Source organism: Octopus sinensis, linkage group LG25 (assembly GCF_006345805.1).
Source record: "Octopus sinensis linkage group LG25, ASM634580v1, whole genome shotgun sequence".
NCBI lineage: Eukaryota > Metazoa > Mollusca > Cephalopoda > Octopoda > Octopodidae > Octopus > Octopus sinensis.
The window spans coordinates 3,224,447-3,245,948 of NC_043021.1; the positions used below are offsets into that span (position 1 = coordinate 3,224,447).

Genomic DNA, 21,502 nt, shown 5'->3' on the forward strand with positions numbered 1-21,502 from the left:
GGGTAAAAGAAAATACAGGAGGATCGGTTAATTATGATTTTATTCAACATATTCCGCTCTCAGATTTATACACTTATTGCAGCGGTCCTTCAGTTTTTTTAAGCCCTATGAAAGGGGCTCAGAAGGTTGGGCTCCCAACCAACTATTTCGCGATACCCTTGAAGCCAGGAACTTTTCAGCATCCCTTCGTATTAACGGCCAAAGATTCACATATGTAGTGGATTTTGCAAGCATGAAGTGGATTCGATCCACCATAGCCAAATTTAAATTAACACAGCAACAGAACTTTTCCCACGGTGGAACAATGGTTTTTCTCTGACAGCAGTTTTACATTTTCCAGATGCCTTCAGCTAGGCCGAAATAAGGTCTTCACCACTTGACCCTTTCTAACCTCTTCTACTTCACCAAAAGCTAGAATAGAAATAACAAGACCACTAACTAAATCTATTGTTCTCAATGGTATATCTATCCTTCTGGATAGTTAGAAAAGCAAGCACATCCCAAGCAAAAGGCAGTTAGTCACAGTCGGTGACGACTCAACCAGGAAGTCACTCCGGTGACAACGAAGTCTGGCTGACCAGCTAGAACCTTGGTCAGAGGGAGAAATGAAGTTTACTGTCAGCAACTGTGAGACAACACCATACAACTCTCACTAGCTCTAATTCTGTTCTCTTACAACATCATTCTATCTCTCTCTGTAATTACTACTAAACAATGAAGAGGACACAAACACAAACTTTACTTTGCATGCTTTTGGATTTATCAAAACCTGCTCGTCGAAGCAAGATATTGTAACGTAACGGTAAATAAATACTTTCTTAAAACTTCATGCATTGTTCATCTTTCACATGCTACAACATGACGTTATAATAACAAATTTTTATCGTTCCAACTGCTGACTCCGACATTTCATAATATTGTGTACCTAATCAATCTTACCTGCTACAATTGGTAACTATACTCTAATAAAAACCTAACCGTTACACATATTAACAGTCAAAGAGCCGGATATGATTCGCGAGCTACGGTCTGGCCACCTCGTAAGTACACACATACATGTAAGCATGTCTATGTGAGTGTGTGCGTCTTTGTGTTTCCCCGTGCCACCGCTTGACGATCAGTGTTGGTGTGTTTACATTCATGTAACCATAGCAGTTTGGTAAAAGACAAAAAAAACATAGAATACCAGACTTTAAAAATAAGTACTTATGTCGATTTGTTCGATTAAAACCTTTCAAGGCTGTGCCCCAGCATGGCCGCAGTGCAATGCCAGAGACCAGTAAATGAGAAAAAATACTGCTGACCAATTTTGAAACTGAAACATAGCTCAGACTGAAAGTTAAAATCTTGTATGAGATAATAAAATTTTGGGGCTTCAAACTACTTTTTTTTTTTTCAACGAAATTTTTTCGTTTGAATATTCGAAATTGAATTTTTGATGTCTGGTTCAATCCTCGCAAGAAACAAACGAATGCCCACCATCACCAGACTGAGCGATTTTTAGATCATGTGTTTGATGACAATTCCATTTCCTGTAGTAACCTTTTAGCATTCAAATTACCCTGCCAAATGTAATACTTATATTTATTAACATGGTTTTGAATTAATCATGTATTAATCATCACACTGCTGTTACCCTAGGGTAACAGCAGTGTCGTATTTGATCCCCGCTCTGGGATCAAATATGTCGTTGCAGGCATTGTTGTCAGAATACTAACTTTTAGTTTTTTGTTTCAGGTCCTGAGCGCATTGGGAAGCTCAGAACATTAAGGGCCAAACAAATATCGCAAGGCCGCTAAAAGTCCCGCCAGTTCACCAACCTTGATTGATACTCGTTTTTATCGACCCCCACAAAAGGATGAAAATATAAAGCTGACTTCAGTAGGATTTGAACTTAGGGCACAGAATCGGAAAAAAAATTACCAGAAAGACAGTACCCTATCCAACCCTTTAACAATTCAGCCAGCTCACTGCCTTCTGAAGAGGGAAAAATAGCCGAAAATTAATATCGCTTTCAATATGTTTTATCTTTTACTTCTTTCAGTCACTGGAATGCGACCATTGTGGGGAAACCACCTTGAAGAATTTAGTCAAACAAATCGACCCCAGTACTTATTTTTAATATCTGGTACCTATTCTATCGGTCTCTTTTGCCGAACCGCTTGACTTCAGGGACGTTAACAAACCAACATTGGTTGTCAAGCGAAGTGGGAGTAAACACACACACGCACACACCCACACACACGTCTTCCACACTTTTCGCCGACCAAATTCACTCAGAAGGCATTGGTTAGCTCTGGGTTATAGAAAAACACATTCTCAAAGTGTTGCGCAGTGGGACTGAACTTGAAACCACATCGTTGCAAAGCGAGCTTCTTAACTACACACAGATAGATATAAGCCGGACGATTTGTTTGTTAATTTAACCGTAGATTGTTACTCTTTACTCTTTTTTACTCTTTTACTTGTTTCAGTCATTTGACTGCGGCCATGCTGGAGCACCGCCTTTAATCGAGCAACTCGACCCCGGGACTTATTCTTTTTTGTAAGCCCAGTACTTATTCTATCGGTCTCTTTTGCCGAACCGCTAAGTAACGGGGACATAAACACACCAGCATCGGTTGTCAAGCAATGCTAGGGGGACAAACACAGACACACAAACACACACGCATATATACATATATATATATATATATATATATATACACGACGGGCCTCTTTCAGTTTCCGTCTACCAAATCCACTCACAAGGCATTGGTCGGCCTGGGGCTATAGCAGAAGACACTCGCCCAAGGTGCCACGCAGGTATGGCTTTCGAAATTCGATTTGCTTTATCTCCTCTTAGTTCTAACAATTGTTTTTGACATGTCACGGCAACTTCTGCAACATTTGCAGTTAAAATATTCACCATCCACTCATATGGCTCCAGGTTTGGAATATCACTGAATCCTTTTTGTTATTTCTCCATATCCATTTTAAGTTCATTGAGTTAACAACTAAACATTCCAATCTCTTCTGCAGTTTTACAGCAGCTTAAATTCTATAATAATTCTTTGAACCCAAAAGTCTCAATCCATTGATTTCTGAGCACACAAGGACAAAAAAAACAAAAAAACCATTAGTGCATTTCGCATTCAAAGTTTAAAAATTAACGTTTTAACCCTTTAGTGTTCTGATTATTCTATCAAACATAATGCTTTTTGATTCCCATTGATTTGAATTAATCATGCATTATGTCATATCTTCAAGATCTTGATGGTGTAATTACTTAATGTAGAATAACATTGTAGGGTAGGTGTGAGAGCCTGGATCTGGTCAGTTTGAACATAAAACAGATTAGCTATTTTGGCCAGATATGGCCGGTTTAAATACTAAAAGGGTTAAAGTTAGAAAAAAATATGTATAAAATATGTAAAGGCGGTGCTCCAGCATGGCCGCAGTCAAGTGACTGAAACAACTAAAAGAGTAAAGAGTATATAGAAAATTATTACTCACCTCGTTTTATTAATCATACTTTTGTGTAAACCCAATTATGAATAATACGTTTTGAAGATGCTCTCAAGTATTAATATAGATTTTCTGAAGCTTTAAATTGTATTTTAAGGAATCCGTGAAATACTGACAGACTCTTTGTGGGGCGTCATTTTGAGAACTTCTGCTGCAAATTGATGAAATTTATGTCCTGAAAAAATGACGGAAAAAAAGTTTTATTTTTTTTTAAATAAATAAAGAAATTTTTTTTTTTCAGTTAAGTACAATATTGGCTCCTTACAGGTGCAAATTAATTTCACTGAATTTTTTTTTAAATGTTTGCCAAATATCAACCTCATTTTCAGTGTCAAGAAACAATACGACATTTGCACATAATTCAACAAAAACGCACCAAGCACCCACTGAGAACTGAGAGCTCACGAATTTGTGTAAGAGTAGCTGTCAAACTATTCTGTCATTAGGCTTGATCTTATTTATAGCCCTAATTATTAAGTTCAATTATGAATGAAGACTTACACTTAAATTATTTTCCTACAAGATGTTGCCTGCGTACAACACAATAGATACACAAAACGTTTGGGCTTTAACTTCGTACGTCTGTAGGATACAAAATAATCAGTTTCTGTATTTAAAATAGCCAGGAGTTTTAAGGGTTTTCACGTCATGCTACTAAAGTGCTGAAAACCATTCACTCCGCTTCGGCTTTGGATCAAGTGTCATGATGAATTTACCGAAGAGTTGACGTACCAAGGTCAATAAATGAATCCCAATATTAAAAAAAAAAAAAGATAGTCGCCACCTACAATGCAGCTCTCATCAACATGCTCGAGAATCTAAAAGGCTAAGAACATAAAAAAAAAACACGACCTCTTTCAACTTAATTAAAGTCAATAAACTAGAAATTGAAACATCAATAGCATACATCAATATTCCCTGCCGTCCAGGGGTAGGGTTACAATGATATACTTAATTCGAAACTCCCCTTTAGCATTATTAAAAATTTGTACCCACCCAGAAAATTCTGAAACACTCCAAGGCACCAAAGTCTGGCGATGGGCCTGCTGCAGTCTCGCAGACAACGAAATGCCGTGGAGACAAGAGCAACGAGATGCAAGACTTCAGTTCGAAACAACCTGGCAAACCCGCCCGAGGAAACAAGTGACACCAAAACAGAAACAATGGACTGAAGCCGATAGACGAGTCTGCTTGAGAGAACAAGTGTTAAAAGAAGAAAGGCAGCCAGAAATGCCCACTCCTGAAAAAAAGAAACATCAGAGTAAAAACAAGTCAGGTTGGGATTTAGACCCCTTTCTCGTGAAGAGTAGCGACTAGCTGCCTTTAACTACGATCTTGGCAGATGGGCATTACGACAGCTGCCAATAGGTGCTTTATGAATAGATTTAAGCACAATGCAGACCGCGGTGAAGGCCAGCCGAGCGCTTGCTTGCTGGCTTGCTTGCAACACACACACACCTCCCTGTTTTTCATTCAGAAGCTATTGAATGATAACACGAGGACACAGTTGAAATCATCTGCTCCGTGAACCGCAAAGAGGAATCCAACTTAAGCTGTTGTTTTAACAATAACAGAACAAAAACAACCCACCGCATATGCTTTTACACATATCTGAATAAATTCCGAATCAACGGAACAGCCTGCTCGTTAAATTAACGTGTAAGTGGCTGAGCACTCCACAGACACGTGCACCCTTAACGTAGTTCTCGGGGATATTCAGCGTGACACAGAGAGTGACAAGGCCGGCCCCTTGAAATACAGGTACAAACAGAAACAGGAAGTAAGAGTGGAGTGAGAGAAAGTTGAGGCGAAAGAGTACAACAGGGGTCGCCACCATCTCCTGCCGGAGCATCGTGGAGCTTTAGGTGTTTTTGCTCAATAAACACACACAACGCCCGGTCTGGGAATCGAAACCGCGATCCTCCGACCGCGAGTCCGCTGCCCTAACCACTGGGCCATTGCGCCTCCACCTGAATAAATGCATATCGTTGCTGTCGCCGAGGTTTCCGTTACGACGTTAATTTAACCTCAAACCTGACTTTGCTGCGTATCTTTCGCTGATTTGTAAGTCAGCTATTTTCATAGAGTATGATTTGTGACGGAAGCCAAAAATAAAATATGGTGAGGATTTCTTGTAAAAATCACAATTTCTTTCGTCTGCAAAGAAATTTGACGATCACAAGTATAGGAATGCTTTAACAGCAAATATCGTCCTGTCGAGGAATGCTGGGTGAAACTTATACGTGACACGTCAGAAATAGAAGTATTTAGTTTCGGATACTGTTTCTGATTTGTATGCATTCTTTTTAAAGACCATCTGTATTCAGTGGAGCAAATAATAATGATTTTAAATTTTGGTACAAAACCTGAAATTTGGGCGAGGGGGACAGTCAATAACATCGACCCCAGTACTTGACTGGTGTTGTAGACAATGGGCAACGTTGATTGTTCAAGTTTGTTGTGATGATTACATAACAACTGGTACTTATTTTATCGACCCAGAAATGATGAAAGGCAAAGTCGACTTCGGCGGTGTTTGAACTCCCGTCACGTGGAGGACGGATCCGGCCATCGTCCGAGTACATCGTGAAGTTCGCCCTGCCTCCTTCCTTTGGCCGGGAAGGACAGGCAGTTTAGGCAGTTCTTCTCTGAAAAGGAAAGTGAGGCTGGAGAGATAGGTGCTGTCACCCTGTAAGTTTGTTGAAAGGTGGGTGAATGAAGAAAGAATGGCCCGTGTGAATGGGGCCTGCTCTAAGTATGTGCCTGTTGGCCGAATGGAATAAGGAGAGGGGTGTTTACCTGAGGTGCCTTGGTGTTAGATGGCCCAAAGTGTGTGTAGTGATGCTACTGTGTAGGGTTCGGCGCGCATGCGCAGAATGGGACTACTTCCGGGTGGCCACCGGAAGTCTTCCCCATGCGCATGTGCGGGAAAACATCTCTCGAGCCCGCGAACCTCAAATCGCTCTCTTCGGCTCAAGACAGCACTGCGATCGGTCACGGTTTTCCTGGCTCTGACAGCCACACACCAGCTTCAACCAACTTCAACCAACCTCAACGACCAACACCAGCAGTATCTCAGAGGCTGTCTATTCCCCCATCAGACAACGTACAACCATGAATCAATAAACCAAGTTGTCTGTTCACCTTTAACCTGAGTTTCGTCTGTTTGCTTTCTACAAGAATTTTTGTATGTGACTAGAAAGGATCTCGACACCCTACCAGTGCTTCGATGATAGATCCTTTCACATTACAATTGGTGACCCCGACGTGATGTGAAAGGATCTATCATCGAAGCACTCCTTATCACATCCTGGCATCGCTGCCACCCTCAAACTAATCACTGCTCGGTTTTTCTGGCCGAATATGCGTCGCACAATTACTTGTTGGACACGCACCTGCTCCAAGTGTCAACGATCCAAGATTCAACGGCACGTTCGTGCCCCGCTTGGACAATTTCCCCCCACGGAGGCCCGTTTTCGCCATGTCCACATCGATCTGGTTGGACCATGGCCTGTGAGTCGCGGGTTCTCTTATCTATTAACTTGTGTCGATCGTTTCTCCCGCTGGCCAGAAGCCATTCCGATAGCAGACATTTCTGCTGAGACTGTTGCGCGAGAGCTTTCGTTTCAAACTGGATTTCTCGCTTCGAGTCCCGTCCCGATTGACAACTGATCGTGGACGACAGTTTGAGGCCTCGCTATTTCGCGAATTGTCGCGAATTTTGGGTATGCACCATATCACACACCCAAGCTACCATCCAGCGTCTAATGGATTGGTTGAGCGGTTCCATAGACAGCTCAAGGCCGCTCTTCGTGCCTCTTCGGACCCACAGTCCTGGATCGAATTTCTGCCCATTGTGCTTCTCGGCTGTCGGACTGCTGTCAAGGCAGACCTGGGGTTTTCTGCTGCAGAGCTGCTGTATGGTACCACACTGGCATTGCCCGGTACGATGTTGGTGCCAGACACTTCCCCGCCCCATGATCCGGCGACCTATGTCACCAGACTGCGGGAATATTTTTCAAACCTTCCGCCCATGCTTCCCAGAAAGCAATCTCCACCGTCCCATCTTCCACCGGATATGAACACCTGGTCGCATGTTTTTGTTCGGGACGATTCTGTGAAGGGCCCACTTGTTTCTCCCTATAAAGGACCTTTTCGTGTGCTTTCTCGCACACCAAAGGTTTTCACGATTGAGATAAATGGTCGTTCGGAGACCGTTTCCGTGGACCGTTTAAAAAAGGCACATTTTGAGACGTCTTCATCTTTTGATGACAACCTTGACACACCCACCTATGCACCTTTAACAACACTTTCACCTGCACAAACGCCTTCACCTGTACAAACGCCTCACCTGCACAAACGCCTTCACCTGCACAATCACCTTCACCGGCTCCTACAACACCACCCTCGCCGTCAACGGGTGCCCCGAGCACACCGTATGTTACAAAATCGGGCAGAACAGTGCATTGGCCCAAGAAACTTTCAAAAACAATTTACATTTAACTTTCTTTAAAATGTTCTTCTTGTATAATAGTATGTACCAAGTCTTCTGGGGGATCGGCAAGCCTTCTGTTTTCTGCAGCACCACCACAATATTCTGGTTGCCGTACTTCGCACTCGGAGGGGAGCCCTGTAGTGATGCTACTGTGTAGGGTTCGGCGCGCATGCGCAGAATGGGACTACTTCCGGGTGGCCACCGGAAGTCTTCCCCATGCGCATGTGCGGGAAAACATCTCTCGAGCCCGCGAACCTCAAATCGCTCTCTTCGGCTCAAGACAGCACTGCGATCGGTCACGGTTTTCCTGGCTCTGACAGCCACACACCAGCTTCAACCAACTTCAACCAACCTCAACGACCAACACCAGCAGTATCTCAGAGGCTGTCTATTCCCCCATCAGACAACGTACAACCATGAATCAATAAACCAAGTTGTCTGTTCACCTTTAACCTGAGTTTCGTCTGTTTGCTTTCTACAAGAATTTTTGTATGTGACTAGAAAGGATCTCGACACCCTACCAGTGCTTCGATGATAGATCCTTTCACATTACATGTGTGAGGATCCTTTGGTCACCTCTTGGTGGAACTCCCCACTACTGGGGAAGTACATTGTACACAGTATTTCGTCGGTCGCTACATTCTCAGTTCAAATTCCGCCGAGGTCGACTTTGCCTTTCATCCTTTCGGGGTCGATAAATTAAGTACCAGTTGCATACTGAGATCGATCTAATCGACTGGCCCCCTCCTCCAAAATTTCAGGCCTTGTGCCTAGAGTAGAAAGGATTATTATTATTATTATTATCATTATTAGTATTATTAAGGCGGCGAGCTGATAGAATCACTAGTATTCCGGGCAAAATGCTTAGTGGTATTTCGCCCGTCGCTACAATATGACACCAAGAAAATGTAATTGTATACCTATTGTAAAAACTATTCACCGGTAGAGCAATAACAATAAAACTAGTATAGATAACAATCATACAATTGTTCATAAGGTTACTTATCTATACTTGTTTTTACCTACTGAAAATAGTAATAGTAGTACAATGCAAATAATTGTAGTACCTCTTGTAGTGATGAATATCCCATGCAATGCTTATATAATTTTATAATCTAATTTAATATACTAATTAATTCAAAAATATGTGTAGCGAGACTAATTTCATAATTGCAAGATTTAGACTTAAATAGTCTGAAAAGGGCTCCACGGGTCAAGTCTCTAATGACTGGTCAGGCCACCTGTCTGGTGACGCTGAAATACTTTGTCGAAATTGGGTTGGTTTAGTTTTACGCGGGAATCGGAGTGCGCAATAGACCCCACCAAACGCAATAGACCCCACCAAACACAGCAAATTCTAAATGTTCGTCTGAGCCATTTTTTTTTTGTAAATAGATAGCATGAAGCTTTTCATTTTAGCAGAGGGAAAAGAGTTTGTTTTCACATTGTTTTTGTTCTTGTTGAAGCACGTGTAACCAAGTTCGACTGAGCTGAGACGTCAAATGTGTGTATGGAATGTTCTACTGACAACATTCTTCGTGGTGTATTCATTTCGTTGGCTGCTGTATAATTTTATTTAGCTGCAGAATAAAAATATCCCTGTTAACTGAACAGCTCGTCTTTGCTACTATTTCCACCGTTTTATATGCAACTCATGGGAAGCAAGATTTTGTTTTAAGAGGGCCAGAGACACTTCCTTCCAGTTAAATATGCAATCACTTGATATTGAACACCTAATTCAGTTTTCAACTTATTTTTTAAATATTCTTTTTATATATAGCTATGTCTGTATATGTGTATCTCTGTAAATGGAATATAAACATTATTATTCTATTGTGTGTGTGTGTGTGAATATGCGTATCTATTTCTATAGATACGCATATTGTATTTGTAGATCCATTATTTAGGCAGAATGGTATACATGTAAGATTCCAATACCTTGTGAGTAAAATCCAATAGTATTTAAAATTGCTCATTCCAAGTATAGAGTTTGTACACAGTGCAATCGAATCAAGGGTTTTATATATATATATATATATATATATGAAGAATGGAGTTGAACGACGAATTAACAAAATGTGAATTTGCTACCCAGGTATCGGTTAACCGAATTATCCATAACAAGATAATTCATTCAACTACTCAAATATTTATATATATATATATATATATATATAAATGGCGGTGCCCCAGCATGGCCACAGCTCATGAGCTGAAACTAGAATCAATCAATCAATATATATATATATATATATATATATATATATTTATATATTTATATATATATATATTATATATATATATATATTACATCTGCGTGAGTGAATGTATATTTATGTGTGCATGTTAAATGTACGTGTGTGTATGTATACGAGGTGTAGTCAAAAAGTATCCGACATTTGGCCCAAAACAAGTAATATTAAAAAACTCACCGTTCTGATTTAGTCTCCTTCAAAATATTCTCCTTGGGAACCTACACACTTCTGCCAACGTTCCGGTCACTGCTGGAAACATTTATGGAAATCACTGTTTGGGGGATGCTGTAGAGCTGTGCCGTCGAATTTTGCTTAAGTCCTCCCTTCACTGAAATCCCCCTTTGAATGTTTTTTTGAGCTTTGGGAACAACCAAAAGTCACACAGAGTCAAGTCTTGGGAGTAGGAAGCCTGATGAAACAAGTGGTGTGTTTTGCTTGACAAGGAAGGCTTGGACGACGTGGGTGGATTGAACTGAGCGAATCGAACTGGTTGAACTGACCCATAACTGATTCCAACTTCGGCAACAATCACCTCAATAGTCACACGACGGTCTTCATAGACTATTCCTTAAACCTTTGCAAACATTTCGTAGTTTCTGCTTGTCGATGGTCTGCCGCAACGTGACTCACTGTCCATTGAGGTGCGGCTATTTTGAACTGAGTGTACCACTCCTTTATTTGTGTTTTTTCTCGTAGCATCATCTCCAAAGGCCTTCCGAATCTTCTCGATAGTCTGGGCTTGCGTATGACCAAGTTTTTGACAGAATTTGATACAGAATATTTGCTCAATGAACTCGGCCATCTTGACTAAAAAAGAAAAATCGCACAGTACACCCTTCACGTCTGTACTCAACCCGTCTCTGAGGGCGAATGGCGCAACCTACGAACACGAAATTTCTTGCGCATGCTCGGGAAAGACGCGGCCACCTATGACCCCCATGCGGGTTTTGCTCACGCCTTGTTATTTTGTGCCAAAAAAAAAATCAAGGTCGGACACTTTTTGACTACACTTAGTATGTGTGTGTCTGCCGAGTTTCGGTGGGAAAAACAGGGCTCGTGGGGTCGGCAATCCTGGTGTTCCCACTTCATGTGTCGTTTTTATATTGTGTTGTAAAAATTTGTGTATCATTCGAATTTCATCGATTTTGTCTTCGATTTCATGTAATATTTTTAAAGATCATTTATATGTAAATTTCATCCGTGTCTCATGACCCCAAATCATGATGTGTTGTCCCCCTCTTCGTTAGCCCTTTGTGGGTAATAAAGAAATCACTTAGTATGTGTGTGTGTGTGTGTGTATTATACACACATATATACATATATATTATACACGTATATGTGTGTGTGTAACTGTGTGCGTATGTATGTGTGTATGTATATATATATATATACACGCGCGCGCGCACACTAGCAATGCACCTCAGCGTTGCCCGAGTGTTATGACCTACAGCCGCATTGTATTATTTGTTCCTTTCTTACAGGTAGAGTCGGCACACGCGGAGTTTGGAACAAACAACTCTTCTTTATAGACATGTTTTTCGATCATTTTCTGATGAACAACGAACGTTGCAGCTGCCGTCAACCGAAATCGGTCACAAGTCTGTGTTTGGCCCCGGGGATATAATAGAAGGCACTACTTGCCCGAGGTACCATGCAGGAGGACTGAACGTGGAACCATGTGGTTGGGAAGCAAACTTCTCAAACACACAATCATTCATGCACCTAATGTGTGTGTGTGAGTGTGTGTGTGTGTGTGTGTGAGTGTGTGTGTGTGTGTGAGTGTGTGTGTGTGTGTTGGTTTGCATTTGTTGTTAAATCGAGTATTGTGTCCCACTAAGTCTTTAAGTTAGCAGATCATCAAGCAGAGATCTATAAAATAAATTCTAGATTGAAATACGTACTGTGGTCAGTATGATCAATTGAATTTTTTAAAGTGATAACCCATCATGGCGACAGTCGCAAGACTAAACCCAGTAAAATAAAGACTAAACCCAGTAAAATAACGTTTAAAGACTTAATAGCTTCAAATTTAAGGCAATGGATTACTAACCACAAGATAATGAGTTTAAAAATTCGTATTGAACTTCCACTCTATAAGATAACACTATACCAGATCTGATCAATAAGTATCCGGACTGTTGCCATAGTAACGAAACTAAAGCACGCAGAGTGAAGCTACTTGGCACAGATCGACCTTGAACTCTGATGTGTATGTGCACTAAGTTTTAACATTCTAGATCACTTTCGCTGTTTACAGCAATGCTTGGAAGGAACGTGTGTAGTGTGTGATCGTCGCATTGTTCATGACACAAAAAAACTGTCATGGCGATACCTGCTCAGAGGCCTACGCAAAGATGCAGAAAGTGTATGGAGAGGAGTGTATGAGCTGCAGACAGGAGTACGAGTAGTTCTGACATTTCCAAGACGGCCGTTAAAACGTCGATATTGACGAACGTTCTGGGAGACCCGCAACTAGCAAAACTGAGAAAAACATCGCAGATGTGCGTGCAGCTGTGAGGGGAAATCGTCAAGTCACCATCCGCGAGTTATCAGAGGATATGTAGATTAGTTACGGTTCAGTTTAGTCCATTATCATTGAAGATTTGTGTATGAGACACGTGTCTTCCAAGTTTGTGCCAAAACTACTTTCAGCTGACCAAAAAGACACTCGGGTGTTGAAAACTTTGCATAGGTCTCTGAGAAGGTATCGCCAAGCTTTTGGCAAAATTTTATGCTGATTCTCTGCTCAACTTACTTTGTCATGGTCAATATAGAAAAAATGAGATCCTATAGAAAAAATTAAATATAAGATAAAAACATATACCAATGATTAAGTAATGTGCAAAGTAATACTTAAAACGTATATATTTAGTAAAATGACTACACGTGTTTCGTGGTTATATTTAAGAAATGATAACAGTAAAATCAATTCAATATAAATATAGCCACACTTCAGGTCAAAGATAAAAATACTAAAAATAATTATCTTTATTATTTTATTATTATATTATTTTAATCTTTGACCTGAAGAGTGGCTATAGTTATATTGAATTGATTTTACTGTTATCATTTCTTAAATATAGCCACGAAACACGTGTAGTCATTTTACCAAATATATACGTTTTATTTATTATTTCGTACATTACTTAATCATTGGTATGTGTTTTTATCTTATATTTAATTTTTTTCTATATGATCTAATTTATTCTATATGACATACTTTAATTTTTTCATTGTTGAATTGATAAAAAGTGGGTTTTTTTCTAATTTATTTATATATATAATTTGAACAGTCAGATAAGATATGAGAATTTCGGGTAAATATTGGGGTTAGTGTCAATTTGCGGTCTTTATTATTAACACTTTGATATTACCAATCTTATCAGCGATAAGTGTTTAACTATTGTTTAGATAAATTGAGCGGAAAAGTAACAGGTAGAAAACTGTGTCATATATCTTTACCTTTTGACCGACCGATTAAAAAAATAATCTTTTGTAACTAAACACTTTCAAACTTTGGACACTGGTAGAATGTGTCATATAGCATTTTTGAGGGGAAAAAAAACTTATATTTACGAAGTTATTTCACGTTAAAGTTGTTGTATTTCGGTAATTTCAACCAATCAATGACGTGCATTCAGCTGAATAAAATTACTGGCGTTGTTTGTCAGCAACAACTATCGGCGGTGTATTTTTCGTTTGTCACTGTTATTTATTTATGACATCGTTGAAATTGCCGAAATGCAAGAAATTAAACAACAAATAACTTACAAACTACAGAATTTTCTCAAGAAAGCCAAGAGAAAAAGACGTTTTATAAACACATTCTACCAGTATACGAAGTTTAAAAGTGTATAGTTACAAAGAAATTATTTTAAAAATCTGCCGGTCAAAGCGAAAAGATCCCATATATGTGTGCGAGTGTGTTGTTTGTCGTTGTTGTTGTACAGGTGGTGGTGGTGGTGGTGTGGTGTGGTGATAGATCAGCGAATGGTTAAGCTATCGTCATCTTATCAACTCAGGCGACATTGTTTTCTACCTGTTACTTTTCCTCCCTGTTTATCTCAATAGTTAAACACTTATCTCTAATAAGACTGGTGAAATCTAAGTGTTAGTCAGAACGACCGAAAATTGATACCAAACCCCATTCATACACGAAATTCTCATATCTCATTATCTAACTGTTCAAATTCCACAAGTCTAACGTTCATATAAAAATAGACGTAAATTATTAGCTGATGACGGGATACGAAACCATTTTTTTCTTTTTTCTTTTTATAATAAAATTGTTTTTAAAAACAATTTTATCTATCTTTCGCCCAGTTTCTTGTCGACCCAATTGATTGATTGCTTGTCTTATCTGTAGGGTCAAACGTCCTCATCTCTTCACCTATATTTCACCCATACAAAAATATCTTGTTCGTCAATTATTTAATCTATCGCCTTTTCATGTTCTGTGCTTATAGACGTACGATCACGTAACTCCATGCCTTCCTGTCCCTTATACGACTTAGTACCTTACGGTGTCGGTCTGAAACCAACTACTAAGCTCACAGAGTCTCTTCTCCCTCTCTTTCTCTGCCTCCCATGGCTCATTCTTTATTTCAGTTTCCAGATATCATCACTGTCTGTTCGTAGCTTTGTCTTCTTATCTCATCCAATGAATAGAACTCTGTTGTCTTATGTTGTTAAGCGGTTTCCTAGCGATTTCTCCTCGTTTTTGGACACCAGTATTTATTACTCTCAGTATCCCCCCCCCTCTCTCTCTCTCTCTCTCTCTCTCTCTCTCTCTGCTTATCTATCTATCTCTATGGCAGCGGTCCCCAACCTTTACTAGGGTCAAGTGGTGAAGACATTATTTCGGCCTAGCTAAAGGCATCTGGAAAATGTAAAACTGCTGTCAGAGAAAAAAAAACCATTTTCCACCGTGGGAAAAGTTCTGTTGCGGTGTTAATTTAAATTTGGCTATGGTGGATCGAATCCACTTCATGCTTGCAAGATCCACTACAGATGTAATCCATTTCCTCATCACTCATCGCCGAGCCAATCGTTTCGTTTTTGCTTCTTTCCAAATGTGTGCATATGTTTGTCTTGATGGATTCTATTGGAAAATTTTGAAGCTCAAATATTGCAAATTTTATATCAAGCATTGTTATTCTCAACAATTCTTAGGCATTCATTTAAACAATTTCCCCCTCTGTTTTCACCTCAAGGGTTTACATAATAGGATGAGGTTTTCTCCACACACATTTTCACACAAACTTTACCAACTCAACATATATTCCATTTGTTTAGTGTTAATATAACTGCTGATAACCGGATCTGTCCCACGCGTGACAACAGCTGTTCGATGAAGCTCCACAGGTCAGTAATGCGTGGACACTGGACGAGTGCATGCAGGACGGTTTCATCGCCCTGCGCACACCTCGGACAGGTCAGTCTGACAGCACTTCCATGTCTGCAGAGCTTGTCTCGAACCGACAGAGCTCCCCGGTAGCACTGCCAGTCTAGGGGTTTCTGAAAATTATCCATAGGCCCTGACCCGAAAGTCCAACGGAAAAGACCACTTAGCTGATCCCTCTCGACGCCCAGAGTTTCCCCAGGTACGTCGTCGCTCTTTCCACTAATCCTCTATAGAACAGCAGAGTGGAACTTCCACCGACCACGTTGTCCGACTGATAGAAGGCCGTGAGCGCTTGCCGACACTCCAGGTGCCAGGCGCCAGATACCCTTTCTTGGTCTGCGCTTGACCCAGGACTGTAGTTCCATCAATGGGACGAGCTGTGGATAGTCCCGTTTGTCGAACGGCGACCATACCTGCTCACCGTTAAGGAAACGCTAGAGATGTCGCAGCCTCAGTGCATGTCTGCGCGTCATTAACCACGGCATGCCCAGTCCTCCACTTAGCGGTTGTTGAGAGTAGATGGATCGTCCGACGAGCGGGACACGTCCTTTCAATAGAAAGTGGAAGAGCAAACGCACCAACTTTATCAGGCACGAAGTGGAGCAAGGGATAGCGGTCAGGTGGTAGTAGAGGACGGAAGCGATGTATGCATTCGCCACTTGCGGCCGACCCTGCAGGAATACTTCCTCTCTGCCCATTTCTGGGTGAGATTGGCTGCCCTGCTCGTTACCTCCCCACTGTTTTTGTCCACCTGGAGGTCTGGACCAAACCAGACCCCGAGCGACTTAACCGGTCCTTCTGTCCAGCGCCTTATAACGCTGTCGGTTGGCATGGACCTACTTCACCAGGTACCGAGCGGCAGGCCCACCGACTTCTCCTGGTTGATCTTTGCTCTTGTCACCGCTTCGTACTCCCTTAGAGCTGTGCCGATCACCTTGATTTCCGAGATGCTCAACACTATTACGGTGCCGTCGTCCGTGTAAGCCAACACGAACCTTCCGCATCCTAGGTGACGCAGAATACCCCTCGAAACATCCAGCTTCCGCAGCAATGGCTCGAGAGGCAGTACGTGCAGAAGAGGTGCGAGTGGGCAGCCTTGACGGATCGAGCGAGCGATGCTAAACGATTCCGAAAGGTGGCCATTTACTTTCACCACCAAGCAGACGTTACTGGACATCGCAGCGATCCAGCCCCTGAAAACTGAATCGAAACCCGCTGCCGCAAGAACAGCCTCCAATTATTGGTGGTCGACCCTATCAAAAGCTTTCGGCTGATCCAAATTTATCAGGGCTCCACCCATGCCAGGTTTCTTGCCCACTCTCTCTATGATATAGCGCGTGAGGTGAAGGCTGTGGTGGAGAGTTCTGTTTGGGGTAGCGCATGTCTGCGCGTCACCAACTAACTTATCGACGACAACCGCTAACCTCTTCGCTAAGACACAGGCCAAAATTTAATAATCTGTATTCAGCAGAGTTATAGGTTTAAAATGATCAATTTTGCCCCCTTGTTCGGGTCCTCCCTTAATAGCACCACCTTGGTTTGATAGAGGTGTGGTCGCTATTTCTTAAATGTATATAAAAAAAAAGTCTTCGCTGTGAGACAACGAATAATGTGTATACATCGTCTGGTTTGTTTTCGTTTGATAGTTTCTGAATGCAGGCGGTTTATATATACTGTTAATTCACATAGATACGTACATGCATACGTGCAGACAGATATTAACATAGATTAGAATTTGTTGTAGAAACTGAAATAGTATAATGAATAAGGGAGGAAGAAAAGATAGATGTAAAAGTGTAGAAAGGATAAAGAGAGGGATAGCGCGGTTTAACAATGGCGAATCAAATGTAGCTATCATCACGGACGCATAATTTTGAGAGGTCCTTGAGTCAAGTATTTGGAAAACGGTTGAAGCATTGTCTTCGTTTTTGCACGAGCACTACAAAACACTCAGATAAACATAGTATTTTGTCTATGAGGACACTGTTATAAACAATTATATCGCAGTTTAAACTATTTTAACACTTAAGTTGTTTATCTTGCTTTTAGCTTGTTTATCACAACAGATGTTGGAAGTTATCAATGAGGTTTTTTGTCTCTTAAACGCGAAATCTCTCCAAATTTTGATGATCTTTAACCAATTAGTTTTCTTTTTTTAAATTTTTATCACATAAAGAATGTATTTAAACCGATTTCTTTCACTCCAACTGTTTTTAAAATAAATAAACCAAGTAGCATAGCGTGTGGCGTTAGGACCGCAGACGACCGTTACCTTATAAATATACATACATATATATATACTTTATTTAAAGCAGCAGAAATTCAACAAAATCTGTTACTCTGAGTTTCTCGTTGCCGTTCATCAGACAGTTTTTCTAGCAAAAACTGTCTGATGAACGGCAACGGAAAACTCAGAGTAACAGATTTTGTTGAATTTCTGCTGCTTTAAATAAAGCATATTACTCTACCACTGGTATTTGAGTACTCTTTTTTTCCACCTTGTTTCACATTTATGTGTTTACTCCGGTACATATATATATACATATATATATATATATTATATATATATATATATATATATATATATATATATATAATATATATATATATTAATATAAAAGGGCTTAGTAAAATAAATTACTTTGCCACATACTGAACTCATTAGAAATAGCAGCCAAAAAAGTTTTTTAGCTATTTCTAATACTTAAAGAAAATTTCTCTCAGATAGTGCACTATCTGAGAGAAATTTTCTTTAAGTATTAGAAATAGCTAAAAAACTTTTAAATATTAAAATAAAATATTAAAATATTATAATAATCCAGGTTTCTCGGAGCACTAGGCCACTTGGTGTTGAATGGATATACTATTAAATTAGTATCTAATTCTCTTACCCTTATTAATTAATTATATATATATATATATATATATATACAGGGTTGGCCAAAAGTCAGCGACAGTAAATCAAAACTATTTAATTCCAAGATTTACCAACTGAATGAATTTAAGAAAAGCATCTAAAAATGAAACATCATGAAAATTGTTTAAATCGAAGTTCTTCTTGAGCGACGCATTTTTCCATTCGAGTCAATACAGAATTACAGAGTATTAATGGAATTTTGATTTACTGTCTGGTGGCTTTTGGCCTACCTTGTGTATGTATGTATGTGTGTGTGTGTGTGTATGTATGTATATATGTATATATATATATATATATATAATATATATATATATATAATATATATATATATAATAATAAATATTAGGGAATAAATCCAAATTTACAGGGAAAAAATCAGATTTAGGATTAAATCCAATTTTATAGTAAAATATTATATAATATTAATTAAAGACAAAACCACTATTTTGCAAAACAAACAAGGAAAGACTTAATCAATACATAAAATTTTAATAAAAAGTAAAAAAACCGCCACTACAATTGTTACAATTGTAGTGGTGGTTTTTTTACTTTTTATTAAAATTTTATGTATTGATTAAGTCTTTCCTTGTTTGTTTTGCAAAATAGTGGTTTTGTCTCTAATTAATATTATATATTATATATATATATATATATATACACACACATATAAGAAATAAAAAAGGGAAAATACGCACACTTACATAGTTTTAAATATAATTTTTAATATATCGACTCGTTTCGCTATCGCTATTCATGATATTATGTTTTACTTATTTGAACATATATTTTTTTCTTAAGAAGAAATTTTGTCCATGTTGTGTGGGATGAAATTCATGATTAGGATCATTATCGGCGAAAACCTGCTGATCTTCTATAAGTGCCAACACTTTAGCAATAATATTTGTAATCAATTTAAGTGTTGCAGAAGGAGCTTCCACTATCCTATCTGTATTTTCAGCTTGTTCTTTTTCTAGCGGCATCAGCTCCTCATTAGATAAACTTTCTTTCTCGGACACAAGCAACTCAGTCACATCATCCTCTATGACTTCTTCAAATCCTACATCCTTTGCATGTGTCACTGTATCTTTCCGAATTTGATGTAGACTTCCTGCTTGAGGAAAACTTGTAATGTCACGGATACAGTCTGGCCATATATTTTCCCAAGCACTTTTCAAAGTTAAAGGCTTCACTTTATCTCGTGACTCAACTGTATTACCCACAATAACCATTATGTCGAATTTCTTTTAGAAATCTCTAACTATACGTTTATGCTGCCTGTCAATTGCTTTCATAGATTGATTGAAAGCTTTCTTCATATATTGTACCTTGAAGTTAGCTATCACACTGTGATCTATTGGTTGGAACAAGGAGGTTGTATTCTTGGGGATATATTCTACTCTCACATCATCAGAAATTTCATCTAATTTCACTGGGTGGCTCAGTGCATTGTCTAAATGAAGCAATTCTTTGTTGGAAATATATCTGGCTCTGTACCCTTCAAATGCAGGACAAAAAACATTTGTAAGCCACGCTTAGAAAAATAAACTTATACCTTCTTATTTGAACACCAAACCAGAAATAGATTCATTTTGAGTAACCTTTGAAAGCCTTAGATTTTCAGAATCATATACGAATAGGGGCTTTAATTTCATATCACCAGCGGCATTTCCTCCCAAAAGAAGAGTCAGACGATTTTCGAAAGCTTTAAATCCTGGTATTGATTCCCCTTCTCAAGAAATTAAAGTTCTGGCAGGCATACACATTTCCAGAACAGTACAGTTTCATCAACGTTGTACATTTGCTTTGGAGGCGCAATGGCCCAGTGGTTAGGGCAGCGGACTCGCGGTTTCGATTCCCAGACCGGGCATTGTGAGTGTTTATTGAGCGAAAACACCTAAAAGCTCCACGAGGCTCCAGCAGGGGGTGGTGGTGATCCCTGCTGTACTCTTTCACCACAACTTTCTCTCACTCTTACTTACTGTTTCTGTTGTACCTGTATTTCAAAGGGCCGGCCTTGTCACTCTCTGTGTCACGCTGAATATCCCCGAGAACTTACGTTAAGGTTGCACGTGTCTGTGGAGTGCTCAGCCACTTACACGTTAATTTCACGAGCAGGCTGTTCCGTTGATTCGGATCAACCGGAACCCACGTCGTCGTAACCGACGGAGTGCTTCCCAACATTTGCTTGATGTGTACCCCCTTTCAGCAACCGTTTTCTTCAGTTGCTCAGGATAATTAGTAGCAGCCTCCGTATTAGCTCTTGCAGTTTCACCAGTCATTTTTATGCTGTGCTAATTCATGCGCTTTGTAAACCTTTCAAACCAACTTTTACTAGCCAAAAGGGGTTTTTCACTATAAGTTTCACCTTCCTTTTTCTGTAAATCGTATAAACTTTTGGCTTTTTTCGTTCTTTGTCTTTTCTTTTTTATTACCATCGTGTTTATCGGCACATTACACTGATTCTGATCCTCGAGTTTTACACCCAAGAATCGTTACCTATTTCTTTATTACCCACAAGGGGCTAAACACAGAGGGGACAAACAAGGACAGACATAGGTATTATGTCGATTACATCGACCCCAGTGCGTAACTGGTACTTATTTAATCGATCCCGAAAGGATGAAAGGCAAAGTCGACCTCGGCGGAATTTGAACTCAGAACGTAAAGACAGATGAAATACCTATTTCTTTACTACCCACAAGGGGCTAAACACAGAGGGGACAAACAAGGACAGACAAACGGATTAAGTCAATTACATTGACCCCAGTGCGTAACTGGTACTTAATTTATCGACCCCGAAAGGATGAAAGGCAAAGTCGACCTCGGCAGAAGAAGTACCGCAAAGCATTTCGTCCGGTGTGCTAACGCTTCTGCTAGCTCGCCGCCTTGAATCGTTACCACACAGCCACTCCTGCACCTATTAC

At 39.8% G+C, this 21,502-nt stretch overlaps 1 long non-coding RNA gene across 1 annotated transcript; it reads right to left on the reverse strand.

The window, feature by feature from the left end:
• Positions 1-3,240: 3,240 nt before the first annotated feature.
• LOC118767869 lies at positions 3,241-15,762 on the reverse strand. The gene is made up of 3 exons (XR_005003775.1): positions 15,565-15,762; positions 14,414-14,419; positions 3,241-3,251 (listed from the first exon to the last, which is right to left on the reverse strand). It is a non-coding gene; the product is annotated as an uncharacterized LOC118767869 (long non-coding RNA).
• Between the last annotated feature and the right edge of the window lie 5,740 nt (positions 15,763-21,502).